The 21,355-nt window shown below is 37.9% G+C and overlaps 1 protein-coding gene across 6 annotated transcripts in view; it reads right to left on the bottom strand.

The window, feature by feature from the left end:
- The window catches only part of HTR1E (5-hydroxytryptamine receptor 1E), a 543,697-nt gene that overhangs the window by 1,964 nt on the left and 520,378 nt on the right, over positions 1–21,355 (bottom strand). The gene's annotated exons all lie outside the window — the stretch shown is intronic.

Here is a 21,355-nt window from a genome sequence, read left to right as displayed (position 1 = left end):
TTTGTAGAGTGCCAACAGATTCCGCAATGCTATAAACAAAGGCGGAGTACAACAAAACATTTATAGGGATCAACGGGTAGAGGGCCCTGCCAAGAGTTGCACTTTTATAGTCAGCTCTTAAGAAGATGATCTACAAACAGCTGGACTCTTAGGCTTACATGCTAAGGGGGTTCAGGGGATAGCAATGGAGGAGAGGAACTGGTATAAAGAAAGGTTGTAAGCATCCCTGAACAGTAGAATCTTTAGAGAGCGCTTGAAGCTTTCAAAACTAGAGGAGAGTCTTGTGGAGCGAGACAGAGAGTTCCACAAGATGGGAGCCAGTCTGGAGAAATCCTGTAAACGGGAGTGTGAGGAGGTAACAAAAGAGGAGGAGAGTAGGAGGTCATAAGCAGAGTGAAGGGGATGGGAGGGAGAGTATCTGGAGACAAGGTCTGAGATATAAGGGGGAGCAGTGCAGTTGAGGGCTTTGTATGTCAGAGTGAGAATTTTGTGTTTAATCCTAGAGGCAAGAGGAAGCCAGTGAAGGGATTGGCAGAGAGGTGCAGAAGATGGAGAGCGATGTGTAAGGAAGATGAGCCTGGCAGGAGCATTCATTATGGATTGTAAAGGAGCTAGGCGGCAGCTGGGGAGAGCAAAGAGGACAGAGTTGCAGTAATCGAGGCAGGAAAGATGAGAGAGTAGATTAAAATCTTGGTTGTGTCTTGTGTAAGGAAATATCTAATTTTAGAGAGGTTTTTAAGGTGAAAGATCTGAGTCAAATGTGACCCCAAGACATCGGGCATGAGGGGTAGGGGTACTGATGGAGTTCTCAACAGTTATAAAGAGATTGGGGGTGGAGATTTTAGAAGAAGTGGTAAAAATAAGGAGCTCAGTTTTAGAGAGATTTAGCTTGAGGTAGTGAGAGGACATCCAGGAAGAGATGAGAGAAAGACAATAAGTGACACGGGTTAGCAAGGAAGGAGATATGTCTGGTGCAGAGAAGAAGATTTGGGTGTTGTTGGCATACAAATGATATTGGAACCTGTGGGAATTTATTAGGGAACCTAATGATGATGTGTAGATTGAGAAGAGACAGGGACCGAGGACAGAGCCTTGTGGTACCCCGACAGAAAGTGGTGATGGGGCAGAGGAGGCCCCAGAGAAGGCTACAGGAAGGCTCACGTGGAAACAGGGGCATCAAGCTCCCTTTGTCTGTATGTCTGTCTCTATGATTCAGTAAGCCCAGCATTACTTAACATACAACATTAATTTGTGTATTATGCCCTCACCAATCTGACATCTAAGCTTGTGGAAACAAACTTACTGCCCCAGATCACTTTCCTCCTTTATCTCATACTAATTTATATTTATTCATTCTTTCATGATTTCCAAAACTATAACAGCTCCCTACTTCAACCTTCTGTAGATACACATGTCCTCCAACACAGGCTGTGTTTCTGATATGCTCATTTTCCTTACCCAGAAATCATAAACCCTAATGACGCTTTTCTTGTCTTAAAGGGATGCTTAACACAAATTCTTTCTTTCATGATTCAGATAGAGCATGCATTTTTTATTTTAATATACTCCTATTATGAATGTTTCTTTATTCTATTGGAATCTTTATTTGAAAAAGCAGGATTATAAGTTTACGAGCTGTCCCATCTTTGGTTCAGCACCTGGGTAGTGCTTGCTAATTGGTGGCTAAATGTAGCGACCAATCAGCAAGCGCTATCCAAGGCGCTAAACCATAAATGGGCCGGCTTTTATGCTTACATTCCTGTGTTTTCAAATAAAGTGTAGTGTGGATCACAGAGCAATTATGCTAGGGAGCTGAAAACATTTTGAGGTAAAACAAATTTGGCTAGAAAAGTTCATGTGATAGTTTCTTGTTTGACATAATGGGGCTGATTTAACATGCTGCGAATGCAGTGGTTTCCGCGCGAGCCATCAGGCTAGCCGGAAACATAAGTTAAGAAGCAGCGGTCTTAAAACCGCTGCTCCTTAACTTATCCTCCACCTCTGAGGTGGCGGGCAGCAATCATCCCGATCAGATACGATCAGGATGATTGACACTTCCTGCTAGCGGGTGATTGGCCGCAAATCTGCAGGGGGTGGCATTGCACAAGCATTTCACTAGAAATGCTTGTGCAATGTTAAATGCCTGCAGCATATGTTGATGGCATTTAGCGATGTAGGGCGGACATCAGCCACTATAGCGGATCATGTCCGCCCCATCTTAATAAATCGGCCCCTACATATAACATATTATATCTCTGTAATGAAAAAGTTTCCTCACACATGTAACTTATCTTGCTCATTGCAAATAAAAGGTTATTCAAAACATCATTTAAACATCATTTAAACATCATTTAAAAAAATATATATTAGGGAACAAACAGCTTTAAAAGAAAAGAAAATCTAATAAAGAACAAAAATGCTAAATCGTATTTCAGCTGTCCCATAAGTACAGCAATAAATATGTATACATAAATGAGATTTTTACATATGACTATTCACAACACATACATGCCTATTAATATATCAGTATACAATTATCAAAACATATTTAATTCAAGTTACACTATATAATAAAAAATAAAACATTACAAATTATAAAAACCTTTATAAGCTCTCTTTGTTTTTAAATTGATGAACAATACAATGCTTTTCAGTGGTGAAAATGTGCATATCTCTTGTAAATAATTTACAGTACTGAAACAATACTTTACAATCCCAGACTACTTTGCATCATTACACATAGTTTAGTACTCTGTCAGAAGGAATAATCCTCAGCCAGGTTATCTGGGCAAACTATTTCATCTTGCCACCTGGTTGTAAACTTTTGCTGTGAGTTAATACATAATAAATGTTAAAAAAAAGGGGAAAGCTCAAGATTGTGCTTCCTGTGCCCAAAAAACACCCCCCCCCACGCCCCAGGCTTTCCATCCACTACAAACTGATGGACCCAATATAAGAGATATTTCTATATCTAAAAAAAAACAAAAACAAAACTAAACTCTATCTCTAGCTGGAATTTGCTCTCCTCATGTGCCACCCTTTGTCAAATGATGATCCTGTGGTCCTATCTGGTCCCATTAAAGAGCCGGCCATGGGAAAATGTTTTGCAAAAAAAACATAATTTATGCTTACCTGATAAATTTATTTCTCTTGTAGTGTATCCAGTCCACGGATCATCCATTACTTATGGAATATATTCTCCTTCCCAACAGGAAGCTGCAAGAGTCCACCCACAGCAAAGCTGCTATATAGCTCCTCCCCTAACTGCCATATTCAGTCATTCGACCGAAAACATGCAGAGAAAGGAAAAACCATAGGGTGCAGTGGTGACTGTAGTTCAAATGAAAAAATTACCTGCCTTAAAGTGACAGGGCGGGCCGTGGACTGGATACACTACAAGAGAAATAAATTTATCAGGTAAGCATAAATTATGTTTTCTCTTGTTAAGTGTATCCAGTCCACGGATCATCCATTACTTATGGAATACCAATACCAAAGCTAAAGTACACGGATGATGGGAGGGACAAGGCAGGTACTTAAACGGAAGTTACCACTGCCTGTAAAAAACCCTTTCTCCCAAAAATAGCCTCGGAAGAAGCAAGGTATCAAATTTGTTAAATTTGAAAAGTATGAAGCGCAGACCAAGACTCCGTCTTGTAAATCTGTTCAACAGAAGCCACATTTAAAAAAGGCCCAAGTGAAAACCACAGCTCTAGTAGAATGAGCTGTAATCCCTTCAGGAGGCTGCTGTCCAGCAGTCTCATAAGCTAAATGAATTATGCTTTTTAACCAAAAAGACAGAGAGGCTGCTGAAGTCTTTTGACCTCTCCTCTGTCCAGAATAGACAACAAACAAGGTGAACGTTTGATGAAAACTGTAGTAGCTTGTAAGTAAAACTTTAAAGCACAAACCACGTCCAATATTGTGTAATAGACGTTCCTTCTTTGAGGAAGGATTAGGATACAAGCATGGAACAACTATCTCTTGAGTGATGTACTTGTTAGATACCACCTTAGGAAAAAAACCAGGTTGGTACGCAGGACTACCTTATCCGTACGAAGGACCAGATAAGGAGAATCACATTGTAACACAGATAACTTGGAGACTCTACGAGTCGAGGAATTAGCTACCCAAAAGGAACTTTCCAAGATAAAGATTGATATCTATGGAACAAAAAAGGTTCAAACGGAACTTCTTGAAGAACCTTAAGAATCAGGTTTAAGCTCCATGGCGGAGCAACAGTTTTAAACACAGGCTTGGATCTAACCAAAGCCTGACCAAATGCCTGAACGTCTAGAATACCTGTCAGACGCTTGTGCAAAAAAATAGACAGAGTAAAAATCTGTCCCCTTTTAAGGAATTAGCTGACAACCCTTTTCTCAAAAACATCTTGGAGAAAAGATAATATCCTGGGAATCCAGATTTTACTCCATGAGTAACCCTTGGATTCATAAGAATCAGATATTTACACCATATCTATGTTCAATTTTCCTAGAGACAGGCTTTCATGTCTGTATTAAGGTATCAATGACTGACTCGGAGAAGCCATGCTTTGATAACATCAAGCGTTCAGTCTCCAGGCAGTCCATCTCAGATTGATTCTATTTAGATGGTTGAAAGGACCCTGAACTTTGAGGGGACCTGTCTCAGAAGCAGAGACCGTGATGGAAAGGATGACATGTCCACCAGATCTGCATACTAGGTCCTGCGTGGCTACGCAGGCGCTGTCAAAAACACCAAAGCCCTCTCCTGCTTGGTCTTGACCTCCGGAGGAAATCCCACTCCCCCGGAAGAAAAGTCTGATGACTTAGAAAATCCACCTCCCAGTTCTCAACACCTGGGATATGGATAGCTGATAGACAAGAGTGAGTCTCTGTCCAGTGAATTATTGCAAGACTTCTAACATCGCTAGGGAACTTCTGTTCCCCCTTGATGGCTGATGTAAGCCACAGTCGTGTATATTGTCCGACTGAGTATGATGTACCTCAGAGTTGCTAACTGAGGCCAAGTCTGAAGAGCATGGAATATCACTCCCAGTTCCAGAATATTTATTAGAAGGAGGGTCTCCTCCTAAGTCCACTATCCCTGAGCCTTCAGGGAGTTCCAGACTGCATCCCAACCTAAAAGGCTGTCATCTATTGTAACAATTGTCCCATCTGACCTGCGGAAGGTCATACCCTTGGACAGATGGACCCGACATAGTCACCAGAGAAGAGAATCTCTGGTCTCTTGGTCCAGGTTTAACAGGGGGACAAATCTGTGTAATCCCCGTTCCTCTGACTGAGCATGCATAGTTGCAGCGGTCTGAAATGTAGACGTGCAAACGGTACTATGTCCCTTGCCGCTACAATTAAGCCGATTTCATTCATGTACTGAGCCACCGAAGGGCGCGGATGGGATGAAAAAACACGGCAGAAATTTAGAAACTTTTGACAACCTGGACTCCGTCAGGTAAATTTTCATTTCTACAGAATCTATCAGAGTCCCTAGGAGGGAAACCCTTGAGATTGGGGATAGAGAACTCTTTCCTTGTTCACTTTCCACCCATGTGATCTCAGAAATGCCAGTACTACGTCCGTATGAGACTGGGCAATTTGGATGTTTGACGCCTGTATCAGGATGTCGTCTAAATAAGGGGCCACTTCTATGCCCCGCGGTCTAAGGACCGCCAAAGCGACCCCAGAACCTCCATAAAGATTCTTGGGGCTGTAGATATCCCAAAGGAAAGAGCTACAAACTGGTAATGCCTGTCTAGAAAGGCAAACCTGAAAAACGATGGTGATCTTTATGCATCACAATGTGAGGATAAGCATCCTTCAAATCCATTGTAGTCCTCTATTGACTCTCCTGGATCATAGTTAAGATGGTACGAATAGTTTCCATCTTAAATGACGGAATTCTGAGGAATTTGTTTAAGATCTTTAGATCCAAAATAGGTCTGAAGGTTCCCTCTCCTTGGGAACCACAAACAGATTTGAGTAAAAACTCTGTCCCTGTTCCTCTCTTGGAACTGGATGGATCTCGTACACAATGTAAGAATGCCTCCTTCTTTATCTGGTTTGCAGATAATTGTGAAAGGCGAAATCTCCCCTTTTTTGGGGGGGGAATCTTTGAAATCCAGAAGATATCTCTGGGATATAAATTCCAATGCCTAGGGATCCTGGGCATCTCTTGCCCACGCCTGGGCGAAGAATGAAAGTCTGCCCCCTATAGGATCAGTTACCGGATAGGGAGCCGTTCTACATGCTGTCTTAGAGGCAGCAGCAGGCTCCTTGGCCTGCTTATATTTGTTCCAGGTCCGATTGTCTCCAGACCGCCTTGGACTGAGCAAAAATTCCCTCTTGTTTTGCCTTAGAGGAAGAGGATGCCACACCTGCCCTGAAGTTTTTAAAAGGCACGAAAATTAGACTTTTTTTTTTTTTTTTTTTTTGGCCCTTGATTTGGACCTATCCTGAGGAAGGGCATGACCTTTTCCTCCAGTGATATAAGCAATAATCTCCTTCAAACCAGGCCCGAATAGGGTCTGCCCCTTGAAGGGAAGTTAAGTAGCTTATTTATTAAAGTCACGACAGCTGACCATGATATAAGCCATAGCGCTCTGCGCGCCAGTATAGTAAAAAAACAGAATTCTTAGCCGTTAGTCTAGTCAAATGAACAAGGCATCAGAAAACAAAGGAATTGGCTAGCATAAGCTTGTCAAATATATTCATCCAATGGAGTCGCTTAACTGTAAAGCCTCATCAAGAGACTCAACCCAGAACGCCGCAGCAGCAGTGTATGCAAGGGGCTGCAGGATAAAACCCTGTTGAATAAACATTTTTTATCCATTGGATCTAAAAAGCACAACTGTCCTCGTCAGAGGTAGAGGTACGCTTAGCTAGAGTAGAAACTCTTCTCTCCACCTTAGGAACTGTCTGCCAGAAGTCCCGTGTGGTGGTAACTATTAGAAAACATTCTTCTAAAAAATAGGAGGGGAAGAGAACGGCACACCTGGTCTATCCCATTCCTTATTAAAAAAAAAAATTAGTAAACCTCTTTAGGTATTGGAAAAACATCAGTACACACCGGCACTGCATATTATTTATCCAGTCTACACAATTTCTCTGGCCCTGCGATTGTACACATTCATTCAGAGCAGCCAAAGCCTCCCTGAGCAACAAGTGGAGGTTCTCAAGCATAAATTTTAAATGTAGAAATATCAGAATCAGGTTAAATCATCTTCCCTGAGTCAAAAAAAATCACCCACAGACTAAGCATATTGTGAGGTAGTATCATACATGGTTCTTAAAGCGTCTGTATGCTCTGTATCTACCCCCAGAGCTAACTGCTTTCCTTTAATTTCAGGTAGTCTGACTAATACTGCTGCCAGAATATTATTCACCACCTTTGCCATGTCTTGTAAAATAAACGCTATGGGCGCCCTTGATGTACTTGGCGCCATTTGAGCGTGAGTCCCTGAAGCGGGAGTCGAAGGGTCTGAAACGTGGGGAGAGTTAGTCGGCATAACTTTCCCCTCGACAGAATCCCCTGGTAAAAGAAACGCTATGGGTGCCCTTGATGTACTTGGCTCCATTTGAGCGTGAGTCCCTAAAGCGGGAGTCAAAAGGTCTGACACGTGGGGAGAGTTAGTCGGCATAACTACCCCCACGACAGAATCCTCTAGTGATAATGTTTTTAAAGACAAAAAATGATCTTTATTGTTTAACATGAAATCAGTACATCTGGTACACATTCTAAGATGGGGTTCCACCATGGCTTTAAAACATAATGAACACAGAGCTTCCTCTATGTTAGACATGTTAGAACAGACTAATAATGAGACTAGTAAGCTTGGAAAACACTTTAAATCAAGTTAACAAGCAAATATATAAAACGTTACTGTGCCCTTAAGAGAAACAAATTTTGTCAAAATTTGAAAAACAGTGAAAAAAAAAAAAAGGCAGTAAAACAAACGAAATTTTTACAGTACATGTAATAAGGTAACAGAGCATTGCACCCACTTGCAAATGGATGATTAACCCCTTAATGCAAAAAACAGATAAAAAAAAACAAAACAAAAAAAAAAAAACGACATAGACGTTTTTAAAAACAGACACAACAAACTGCCACAGCCAACAGTGGGAAGCTTCAGTTAACTGTTTCAATGCAAAATTTAAGCCAGCCATGTGGAAAAAACTTAGGCCCCAATAAGTTTTATCACCAAACATATGTTAAAAAACGATTAAACATGCCAGCAAACGTTTTAAAACACATTTTTACAAGAGTATGTATCTCTATTAATAAGCCTGATACCAGTCGCTTTTACTGCATTTAAGGCTATACCAACATTACAGTGTTATCACCAATGTACGTTAAAAAACGATTAAACATGCCAGCAAACGTTTTAAAACACATTTTTATAAGAGTATGTATCTCTATTAATAAGCCTGATACCAGTCGCTATCGCTGCATTTAAGGCTTTACTTACATTACTTCGGTATCAGCAGTATTTTCTTAGTCAATTCCATTCCTAGAAAAATATTTTACTGCACATACCTTATCTGCAGGAAAACCTGCACGCCATTCCCCCTCTGAAGTACCTCACTCCTCAGAATGTGTGAGAACAGCAAATGGATCTTAGTTACGTCTGCTAAGATCATAGAAAAACGCAGGCAGATTCTTCTTCCAAATACTGCCTGAGATAAACAGCACACTCCGGTGCCATTTAAAAATAACAAACTTTTGATTGAAGAATAAACTAAGTAGAAAGCACCACAGACTCTCACAACCTCCTATCTATGTTGAGGCTTGCAAGAGAATGACTGAATATGGCAGTTAGGGGAGGAGCTATATAGCAGCTTTGCTGTGGGTGGACTCTTGCAGCTTCCTGTTGGGAAGGAGAATATATTCCATAAGTAATGGATGATCCGTGGACTGGATACACTTAACAAGAGAAATAGTTTAATTTGCAAAATTCTTAATAATTTCTAAATAAGAATATTATTGTAATCTATTTTATATACAAATAATTTAATTTATTTTATGGTTTGAAAGGAATCCATAACTTGTGCATTATAATACTACTACTAATAATATTAAAGTTTAACTTAAAGTGCCTTTCAAAAATGTCAGGGGAATTACAATGCTAAAGCATTTGAGATACAGTAGCCAACTGTAGCAACATTTACTGATAGCGTACTATCCTATAAATAAATCACATCATGCTGGGGCTGGAAATAGCTATAAAGAGTAATTGATGATCACATTGTCAATATTTATTAGTGTGTTTCTGTATGTGAACGATATTAATTAAATTCCAGGTTTTAAATATGTTAATTTAAATTTTTAATTTAAACTCTGTGCTCCCACCACTGTTGTAGGAACATAGCCTGCAATGTCATGATCTAGGAACAAGGTTATGGTGGGGGGATTGGGTTTATCTAGTTCTATTAAGAGAACAGTTAAACAGTTAAAATAGTTTCCTGTTTTTTTTTTCTATTTTATTTTGGCTTTAAGAAAATAGTAACTTGGATGATAAAACAGGGGTCAGGGGTCATTTGATCTGAGTACCTTGTGAATATGTTAGGTTCCCCAATTCCAAATCATGTGCTTATAAATCATTGTTTATAAACAATGAGTCAGAATTTAACACTTTTATGACAGGGTAAATTTGTTGTCACTTTGTTCCAATGTAGACAAATTGAAATTCATTCATGGGATTGGGTCAGGGAGGCTTCCTTATGACGCTAGGCAGGCCCTCCAGACCGCAATCTCATCCAGGAATCGCCATTGGCTTCAGGACAGCCAAACTGCTAGGACGTTCTATTCCTTCCTAACGGTGCTAAAGCCCAGCGTGGTTAGTACGTAATAGAACACCATAACAGCCTTTAAAGGTTAAAGGGCATTTAAAAAACTGTCTTTGTAATGGAATTTCCAACTGAACGTGTTAAAAAAAGGTTCAACACTTCCTTTGATATGTTCATATTTAAGCAAAAATGTATGAGAAGGGGGACATAGGTATTACTGTGAAACATTTTCTTGGTGATTTATGTTTGAGGTTTCTATTAACTTCCTTATACTTTATCAACTTTTTGTGGGAGATCAAATGTATCTGATAAATAAAAATATAAGGGGAGGTTGATCTTAGATCATTGACAAGGCAATCTAGAGATAATATAAATTGCATACAAACGACATAGTCTGTGCATATTTTGTGGTGGTTAGACCATTTCACTATCAAATGTAACAAAAAAGCACTACAGATCCATTGTTATTGATCCTCAACAAGGACATTGGCAATGCACATATACTAATACTAAACGAAAAATCGAATTTGCTGAACTGTATATACAAATTACCTTGCCTGGAGATTTGTTTATGCTTAATCTTTGCACAAAAAATCAATTAGAAACTCTTATATAGGACTGCCAATTATTACATGTTTGTTGTAAGCAAAACTTGTCCTCAGGCTTTCCTAACTGGCCAGGTTTTCAGGATTACCTATGATGAGAGTAAGTAAAATAACCATGTCTACTAATCAGCTGATTATTTCACCTGTGCTCCAGTTCATATATCCTAAAATATCCAGTGTTCTAAGCCAATAGTTAGAGGTTTGTACAAAAGTAAATCTCTACCCAATATGTTTAATTGAACTTTTGTAGGTTAAACAAGCAAACATGGCTGTTTTTTGATGTTGTGTGGTCAATTAGTCTTAATTTTTTTGGTATTATATAAGCCAGCCTCTTATAGAGAAATCAAATTTAGATTTTTCAAGGAGATAAAAGTGATACAAATAAAAGAGAACACAAAGCAAGAATAGCACAAAAGTTACAATAGTGATACAAGAAGTAAAAAAAAAAAGAAGATACTTGAGGATTAGTTGGAATCAAGAGGGGCCTTTTTAGGACCTTGTGATCAGGAAATATACCAGTGTCTAGAGGTAAGTTGAAACATGAGTTGAGAAGGGCTCAGAGTAGCATTGACAGGGGGAGCAATTTGGGTGAGGGAGGATGTGAGATGAGAGGGGGTGAGAAGTTTGATTTTAATAGTGTCAAACATTCCTGAAGTGGCTTTTTTACAGGAAGAGGGGTGTATAAGGGGATAAGGGATGGAGAAGAGTCACTGGGGTTTAATGATACAGTAGATATAAGGGTTCATAATAATAATATATATATATTTATATATTTGAGATGTTAAAGGTTGAGGTGCAAGAGCAGAGGATACAGTTATAGTAAAAGGACAGCGAGGAGTATCAATCACAAATAGCTAGGGATGTCATCTTCTGACAGAGGGTGAATTAATTTCTTAGTAAATAGAAATTAGGGCATCAGGAATCATAGAAGTTTCAACTGAAATATTGAAGTCCCCTAGATTACTGCAGGGAGGGTTGCATGAGGAGTTCTGAAACACTCCATGGGGGGCAGATGATTGGGCAAACGGTTACATAAACATGAAATGAAGAAAATAATTGTGATATAAGTGTAGGGATAAGAGAGGAGATTCAATGAGGGGAGATTATAATACCCACACCATTATGCTGCTTGTGTGTACTGAAAACAGGTGAGATATTAAAATGTCACTTTTCTACAACATGCACGCACAAAAAAAATCAGTGTATTAAACTTAAATCATCGCAACAGTCACCTTACAAAATAATCTAAGAAAAATATTATTACAAATATTCAGACTTTCCATTGCATGTGCACAAGCTTAAAACTTCTTTGTGATCTACTTACAAATTTACACACATCAATCAAAATATGCACAGACTTTTATACGTCTGATTACACTGCACATGTGCACACAAATCATTGTTTTGACGATTTCAGCAAAACATATTTATCAATCTATAAAGCAGACTAACTTCCTTTTATACACAAAAAAATAGCAGAAGCTAAAACTGGCTATAAAAGAATTCCCATGAGTTTTTAAGATGTTTATATTATAAATAAAAGAAGCTGATTTAATCAAACAATGCCAGTTTACCAATTTCAGAAAAATTACAGTGTTTTGCCTGAAACATTATTAACAATTTATTATTATAATGTAAATATCTCCCCAAAAATATCAAATTTTTAGACAGTGTACCAGTCTCCCAGACAGGGCCAACCTTAGCCTTTGCGGGACCCTGGGCAATATAAATTTGTGTATCCCATCAGTCCAGTGCCCTTATAGCCCATCCCTTGTATGCCCTGCCCTTTGTATGGCCCCCCTGTGCCAACATTCAGCGATACCTATATAAAGAATAAGACAAAATATTAGACATTCTGATAACAAACACTTCTTATAAACTAAATACAAAAAGTACAACTAAATGCAACTTAAACATTGCACCATCTCATAACCTCACTGCTGACACTGCAGGGCTCCCCATAGAAAGGGGCTTTGGCCAGATGCCCCTCTTGCCCTGCCCAAAGGGAGGGCCTGCTCCCAGATTTGCAAACCATCTCACAAGCATCTAATTTACACCAGTCTCCCAGATTTGCTAACTAGTTTACAAGCGTCTTATTTACACCAGTCTCCCAGATTTGCAAACCAGTTTACAAGCCTCTTATTTACACCAGTCTCCCAGATTTGCAAACCATCTCACAAGCCTCTAATTTACACCAGTCTCCCAGATTTGCAAACCAGTTTACAAGCCTCTTATTTACACCAGTCTACCAGATTTGCAAACCAGTTTACAAGCCTCTAATTTACACCAGTCTCCCAGATTTGCAAACATCTCACAAGCCTCTAATTTACACCAGTCTCCCAGATTTGCAAACCATCTCACAAGCCTCTAATTTACACCAGTCTCCCAGGTTTGCAAACATCTCACAAGCCTCTAATTTACACCAGTCTCCCAGATTTGCAAACCATCTCACAAGCCTCTAATTTACACCAGTCTCCCAGATTTGCAAACCATCTCACAAGCCTCTAATTTACACCCGTCTCCCAGATTTGCAAACCAGTTTACAAGCCTCTAATTTACACCAGTCTCCCAGATTTGCAAACATCTCACAAGCCTCTAATTTACACCAGTCTCCCAGATTTGCAAACCATCTCACAAGCCTCTAATTTACACCAGTCTCCCAGATTTGCAAACCATCTCACAAGCCAATAATTTACACCAGTCTCCCAGGTTTGCAAACATCTCACAAGCCTCTAATTTACACCAGTCTCCCAGATTTGCAAACCATCTCACAAGCCTCTAATTTACACCAGTCTCCCAGATTTGCAAACCATCTCACAAGCCTCTAATTTACACCAGTCTCCAAGATTTGCAAACCATCTTACAAGCCTCTAATTTACAACAGTCTCCCAGATTTTCAAACCATCTCACAAGCCTCTAATTTACACCAGTCTCCCAGATTTGCAAACCATCTTACAAGCCTCTAATTTACACCAGTCTCCCAGATTTGCAAACCATCTTACAAGCCTCTAATTTACACCAGTCTTCCAGATTTGCAAACCATCTCACAAGCCTCTAATTTACAACAGTCTCCCAGATTTGCAAACCATCTCACAAGCCTCTAATTTACACCAGTCTCCCAGATTTGCAAACCATATTACAAGCCTCTAATTTACACCAGTCTCCCAGATTTGCAAACCATTTTACAAGCCTCTAATTTACACCAGTCTCCCAGATTTGCAAACCATCTCACAAGCCTCTAATTTACACCAGTCTCCCAGGTTTGCAAACATCTCACAAGCCTCTAATTTACACCAGTCTCCCAGATTTGCAAACCATCTCACAAAGCCTCTAATTTACACCAGTCTCCCAGATTTGCAAACCATCTCACAAGCCTCTAATTTACACCAGTCTCCCAGATTTGCAAACCATCTCACAAGCCTCTAATTTACACCAGTCTACCAGATTTGCAAACCATCTCACAAGCCTCTAATTTATACCAGTCTCCCAGATTTGCAAACCATCTCACAAGCCTCTAATTTACACCAGTCTCCCAGATTTGCAAACCATCTTACAAGCCTCTAATTTACACCAGTCTCCCAGATTTGCAAACCATCTTACAAGCCTCTAATTTACACCAGTCTCCCAGATTTGCAAACCATCTCACAAGCCTCTAATTCACACCAGTCTCCCAGATTTGCAAAGCAGTTTACATGGTAATTCAGCTGACTGATCTCTTCAATCAAGATAATGGGTGGAAATATTTTGTTTATCTGTTGGGTTATTCTTGAATTGTTTCTAATTCTCTCTATCATATTCCACTTTATTCTCACCCCCTCTGGCCACCACCTCTCTCCCATCTGTTTACCCTGATATATAATAACCCTTAACAGTAATCAGGTGCAGTTGTCATTAATGATTTAGCCTCTATACTGACACCCTTTTATATTCTGCTATCCCTTTATCCAAACTTACTTTTCTCATTTACTACATATTTTCTTTCTTTACTCTTTCCCTATATCATCACTTATTCTCAGACCACCCTGCCTTATTTCCCTTCTCCCTCATCATCTGTGTCCATCCCCTCTCCTTTAGATTGTAAGCTTGAGAGCCAGTCTACCTGTAGGCCACTTTGTATGTAATTAAACCTACTATTGACAGGGATATTGCTCTCCTTTTGTATAACTCTGTTAACTCAATTATTGCACTGTTTGTTATGCACCCCCTACAAATGAAACATACTCTTATCTTGTTGGACTTGTATTTAGTGTATCCTACAAATGTTATAAACTTTGTACAGCGTTGCGTAATCTGCTGGCGCTTTATAAATAATCGATAATAATTATAGTAATAATAATAACACCATATAAAGAAACATATATTACATAAACTCATGTTAAAACTAGTGTCAAAGAAATCATAAAAAAAATAGCCGTTAAGCCCAATGGCCGCACAACCCTGCCAATCACCAGCTGTATTCAGAACTTAATTTACATCTGGCCTCTTCACATCAAAGAAACCATGTATAGCAACGTCAAGGAAGAACCCTACCACCCCTTCCACACAAGAATGGATTAAACACATCTCGGATTCTATGATACTGGAGAAATATGGGATATTTATAAACCAAAAATTAGACATTTTTTTTATAACAAAGTTTTATTGGAAAACAACACTACACACATACCAAAACCAGAGCCCAAATTTAAGAACTACCACCTAACCCCTCTGACCCCATCACACCAATAGGCAACACTCTCCCAACCCTTCAAAGCTAAAATCGAATACCAGGCTGTGCGTACTAATCAAACAATCATGTATACCCTTCTGACTATTCTTTGATGATGCCAGGGAAGATTCTTCTTGGTATTGACTTGCCTAGTCTGAGAGCTTTATGATTAACATATTAACCCCCATAAACAATGGACCATTCACTCTCTTTGTTGTTCATTTTTGTTTCAATGCATTTTGTTCCTTTCTTCTCTTCCTTCTTGTCTTAAATGGTTGTTTACCGTCCAAAATGTTTAAAATTACTGTAAAACCTATCAAACGAAAATTCAATAAAAATATTGTTAACCCCCCCCCCAAAAAAAAACCCCATGTATACATAGTTAAGTGAGTTTTCAATGTGTATATGCCTGAGAGGCTCTGGATTTGCAAAAACACTTTTTGCTACAGATATCTCCATTACATATTTTATTTTCTAATTCAAATTTACTTTCTTCTATTGGTATCTTTTGTTCTAAATCAGGTAGGCTCAGGAGCAGCAATGAACAATTGGGGGCCAGCTGATGATTGGTGGCTGCAAACATATGCCTCTTGTCATTGGTTCAGCAGATGTTTACAGCTAGTAGTTCATTGCTGCTCTGGAGTTAACTTTAACCACAGCAAAATGGTTAAACACATATTTATATGCAAGCAATCATGCAGTGATAAAATGCTCTAAAGCATTAGAATATTTTCTTTTATCATTATTTGCCAATATTTGCCATACATGTATAAAAAGAACACAAGACTAGGCCTGGAAAAGCTGGTTATTTTGCCTGCCTGTGAAGAAACTCACAGTGGTTTTTGAAGGAACTGAAAAGACATTTATTAGCCAGTATTTATTCATCCATAAAAACAGCAGCCAGGAAAGTGTTATCATAATAAGAATAAAAACCATAAATAAAGACAGCAACCCCCTAGCTGTAATACCTGTTAATAAATTAGAAAATAAAATCTTGGCCACTGTGTTTTGTAGATACGAAGGCACCCAGGTGGTTATGAAGTTTAAATGTAGATAAATCAAAATTGTCTCTGAAGGAACAGCTTTGAGTTTAAAATACTTTCAATGTGCCCTGTTTTTATTAAGAATTCTAGCAGGCAAATTGCTCTTCTTGCCCTTCTTTTACAGAAAGGAGAAAAGCTAAAAACAGAGACATAGCTGTGAGACGCATATTGTTCTATTCTGACCACTAAAATAATATCTCCCAGTAATTTCAAGCAAAAGAGAAAGCTTTTATTATAGGGTTGATTTAACAAATGTCTTTAATTCTAAATCAGAAAACCTAATACATTTTGTCTTTGCAAAATATCCTCTTTTATATTTTTTCTGGCTTTAAATATTCTTAAAAATATGGTAAATATAAAGAGCAGCTTCATATCTGAGAACAAAATTGAAATGAATAATGCAGTTTGTTTTTGGCAAAATTAATATTTATACATTTTTCACAGAATTCCCTCACGGAAAAAAGGATCTTGGCTAACAAATCACAATTTATAACCATATGGAAGCGGTAGGAGCATGCATGGCGGTTCACACATGCGGAGAAGGAGAAAAACTCTACACTGCAAAACCCTCTAATTTTCTCTTCCCTAGAAATGGTTTAGTATTCTGCTCAAAGTTTATAAATCAGATTTATTATCAAACATACCCACATTCATTTTCAATTTCTTTTATAGAGATATTGCAGAACTTTTTTTCAGTATATCAGCCTGATCTCACCTAAAAAAAATAGACCTTCATGCTCCAACATACAAGCAGTGATCTTCTGAATGAGAGGGATGGCAATCCCAGATGTGCACCTCAGTCATGTGTGCTTTGCCAATGAGATCTCCCCTAGGTATACTGAACAATGGGTCCATGTCTATTTGTTTTTATAACTCTCAGGGTGACAAGTCCACAAGGGTCATACCTTGCATAAATTACAAAAGAGAGAAGTGCTACAAGGAAACAAATAAAGGTATAATCGCTTGTTCTACAGATATTCACCACATCAGCAGCACCCACCTGTAAACCTAAATCTTCCCTTTATAGAGAATAATTTTCCTGCAGTATATCAATATATTTTCCACTAAAAATACAGCCCAGCCCAGCCCAGCCCAAAATACAAATAAACATCCTTTGAAACAAGAGTCAGTGAGGTGCAGCCATATCCCTTTAGGCAAATGGTCAACAGTTTAACATCAGGTTGCCGCTTCACCCTATTTATATGACACATTCATACAATATATGACCAAAAAATGTGGACACAAGTGGAGTGCTAATTCTCCCGTTTACGGGCGCACAATAAATAACCAGCCACTATAATTGCAGTAGCAATTAGCGCTCTGAAAATTAACCTGAGATCAGATCTCTGATTAATTTTCAAAAATTGCCCCAATTGGGTATATTTTAGTTTTTTTATAAAAAAAAAAGTAGGTTTTTTTTATAATAAAAAACTACTGCACAAAACAGTTTTTAGGGTGTGGGGCGTTATAAAAAAAACGGCACTGAAAAGTGTCTTTACATTGCGGTCTATGGGGAATATGCATATGCTTATATAGATTTATATTTATGTGCCTTACCCTTTTTGCTGCGCTAGGTTCTCATGACGTTTCTCACGGCATGAGAAGGAGGCTCCCATTGGAGCCTATGGACGTGCACTCTCGTGAGCGCAATGTAGTTATCTATATTCTAAGGTGCTTGTAGCTTTGCTCCCTTTCAATTGAAATAAGATATTAAATCTGAGCATGAACGATAACATTTTATATATATTATTAAAATGAGCTCATATGTTTATGTTAATTCTAAAATTCTAAGTCCTGACTTTGAAATATGTCATATTGTGGACTTTTTCTGTATTTTCGATAATATTTAGAAAAATAAGCCTACTACAATATAAAAATCCGCCTTTCCCCTTTAATTAACATCTGAGCCATAGTGGAAGATTATTTTTAGTTGACATTTTCCCCTGGCAGCAACTTTGTATTTTTAGAGGTACAGTTTCTGTGCAACTGTGAACATAAATGTTCTGTAAAGATCAGTATGTAGTTTCTGATTTTGTTTTCAGATGTTAAAAGTTTTTTTACTTTCTGAGCTACTGTACGTTATCACATCTAAGCAAAAAAAAAAAAAAAAAACAGACGATTACAGATAATTTTTTATTTCTTTGATTAAGCACTGCTAATAGTGAAAAATATGTAAGGGTGTTATTTGACTACAGCTTTCCATGTCCTTTTGTTGAATCCCAATATATTTTTGTTTTTATTGTAACCCTAAGGGCAGCCTATGGTATTGCTGTTAAGATAATTAGGTGAAGTAGTTCACTCCCAGTTGGAGTTGGATATTGGCACAGCAGGATATTTGCTCTCTAGAGCAGTGTTTCTTAATTCCATCTCTCATGGAACAGGCCAGTTCAGTAGCTACTTTATTATAACAGTCTCAACTGCACTCAAGCTGGGAAATGCAAAAATCTGGCCTATTACGATTTCTTGAGGTCTGCTCTCGAGAATAGATCAGAGCTAGTAAGTGACTCAGTAGCTCTGTATACTTTACATAAATGTTTTGTCTTCTCTTCTAGTTTACATACGGCTAGATTTAGAGTTGGGCGGTAGCCGTGAAAACCAGCGTTAGAGGCGCCCTCTGGTATTTGGAGTCAGTCAGGAAAGGGTCTAACGCTCACTTTACAGCCGCGACTTTTCCATACCGCAGATCCCCCTACGCCATTTGCGTATCCTATCTTTTCAATGGGATATTTCTAACGCCGGTATTTAGAGTCGTGGCTGAAGTGAGCGTTAGAAATCTAACGACAAAACTCCAGCCGCAGAAAAAAGTCAGTAGTTAAGAGCTTTCTGGGCTAACGCCGGTTTATAAAGCTCTTAACTACTGTGCTCTAAAGTATTTTATTTGTGTGATTGAGTAAAGCGCTGGAACTATAAAAGATCCCAAACACCCTATAGATATAAGATCCTTCGGTCTTATAAGTGAGATTGTCTAGATAGGGAGATACATAGGGGCGTTGTTTCCAGCTTAAGGGATCATATGTTGCTTTGTGAATTAGTAATTTCCTTATATAGTGATATTAGTATATTCAATAATATTTTAAAGAGTGAAAAACAAGGTGACGAAATTTTTTTCTTTTCTTTTTTTTTTTCAATATATATCAATTAAAGTTTTTTTAAAATTATATGTACTCTGATTAAATTAATCAATTTTTTGAATCCTAAATGTCTCTCTACACACAGTGTGTGCTTAGTGTACTGTGGCAGGAAACTAGTTGAATTTAATGTGAAAAAATGAATTTTACTTAAAAACCACGTGTTAGTGCTGTTATATCAGAGTGTGTATTACCCCTATATTCATGGGTGTAAGTGAAAAAATGACCAGTATATAAACTAGGATACACAATCCAGGATTAATTCCAATTTATTTTCTTAGAAAAAATTATTAAAAAAGTGTTTGTTAAAATTTAAAACTCTTATAGAATTCAATAAAACTGTTCACATATTTGTCTAAAATAAACTGTGGGACGTCTCCCAAATTAATAAAACAATGTATATTAAACCTTGAGTTTGATGTGTATATTGCGTGACAATTACTGGGTTTAAACGTTATGAGCAGTAAAATAGCAAAGGAACCAGCTGTGAACCTTTTAAATTGTTACTTGTGTCTGAGCTAAAGTTAGTAAATAAGGTCAGACCTTTGATCTCTACTTTACAGAATTAAACATTTATCAACATTTCATTTGTGTGCTAAGATATAGTAAACACAACATTATCTCTACTTTATAGAATTAAACACTTGTTGATCTTACAAATTATAAGCAGTTCCTATTTTTTACAGTCCGTGTCTTTGTACTAAACAGGCTTTTCTGTGTGAGACTGCTCCTAGTGCCTTGCACGGCGTTCAAAGTCTGTACATATAGCAGCGTATGGTGGTTCAAAATGGAATAGAAATGTTAGTACACACTATTTTAGGGGGTTTTACTTGTTTTCTTGTAACGGTACTCACAGATCCTTTTGATTTGGGCCGCTGTGCTTGTCAGATCGGCTTGTGAATTCTGACTGTAGTCCTTCCCGCTTTGCCGCCTCTGTTCAGCGTCTGACGTCATACTCCCCTAAAGGAGGATGTTTTCCCCAAGACACCGCTACCTGTGTTTCCGTTAGTAGCTTCGTTGGGAAATGTTAGAGATGGAACTGCACTTAGTGCTTTGCACGCAGTTCTTTAAGATAGATTTTAAGGTGGTAATTTAGAGATGATATGGCAATGCCAATAGGAAAGTGCACAACCCGGGTTATGTATATGAATCTTTATAATTCTTTCTTTGTAGTTAGTAATGTCCAACAATCTGTGTATAAGTCACCCAGCTAGATGCGTTTCACTCTTATTCAGAGCTTTATCAAGATGCTGGTGACTAGTAGTTGCTTCTATTTGAATATCTTGCATGTTTTATATTGGTCCTTCCTTAATTGCCAATAAAGGTGGAAATTTTCTGTTTCTTAGTAACCCCCATAGTATGTCTAAATTTCCTTCTTTCCTCTTTTAAGGTGGATTTTTTATGTCAATCTCCATTCATAGTGATAGTCACTTTTTTATATTTCCCCATTAGTGTGTCCAAATTTCCAATATCTTCTTTGTAGGTAGATTTTACTTAATTACTTTGTGTCCTTATAGACTTCAGATCTAACATAGTAATTACCTATAATATGGTAACATTATATTAACCATTAAAAGGAACTGATAAAATCATATTACATCAATCATTATTTATATTTTTCTTAACATAAACCTAGGTGTCATAAAATTCTATAAGAATTAACGAATCTATCTTATCGATGTTAACTTATTCATAGACGCCAAAAATTCACAATATATATCTTTCTATTTTTGGAGTCTCACTAGAAGGTGTTTTTTAGTTTATATACGGAAAAATAATTATTTAAACCAATTATAGGATATATTTCTGTTTTAAACCATCACATGAAAAGGATTTTTTAATTGTTGGAAAAAAGAAGAAAAAAAAGAAAAAAGAAAGAAGAAAAAATATGTCATATTGAAAAATAGTTTTTCTAATAATGATTTTTTTATTATATGGAGACAATCTTTATTCAAAAAGAAAAGGGGAGAGATCTAATTCTGAGTTGAGTCCATATGGGAATAAAGTGTTATATTTATATATCAACTCTGCTTCTTTTATTAGCAGTTTCTTTTCTATGTTTCCTCCCCGCCAATGTTTGTGTACC

This window comes from Bombina bombina, chromosome 4 (genome assembly GCF_027579735.1).
Source record: "Bombina bombina isolate aBomBom1 chromosome 4, aBomBom1.pri, whole genome shotgun sequence".
Taxonomy (NCBI): Eukaryota; Metazoa; Chordata; class Amphibia; order Anura; family Bombinatoridae; genus Bombina; species Bombina bombina.
The sequence above is the reverse complement of the archived record's forward strand: the minus strand, read 5'-3'. Positions and strand labels throughout refer to the sequence as shown.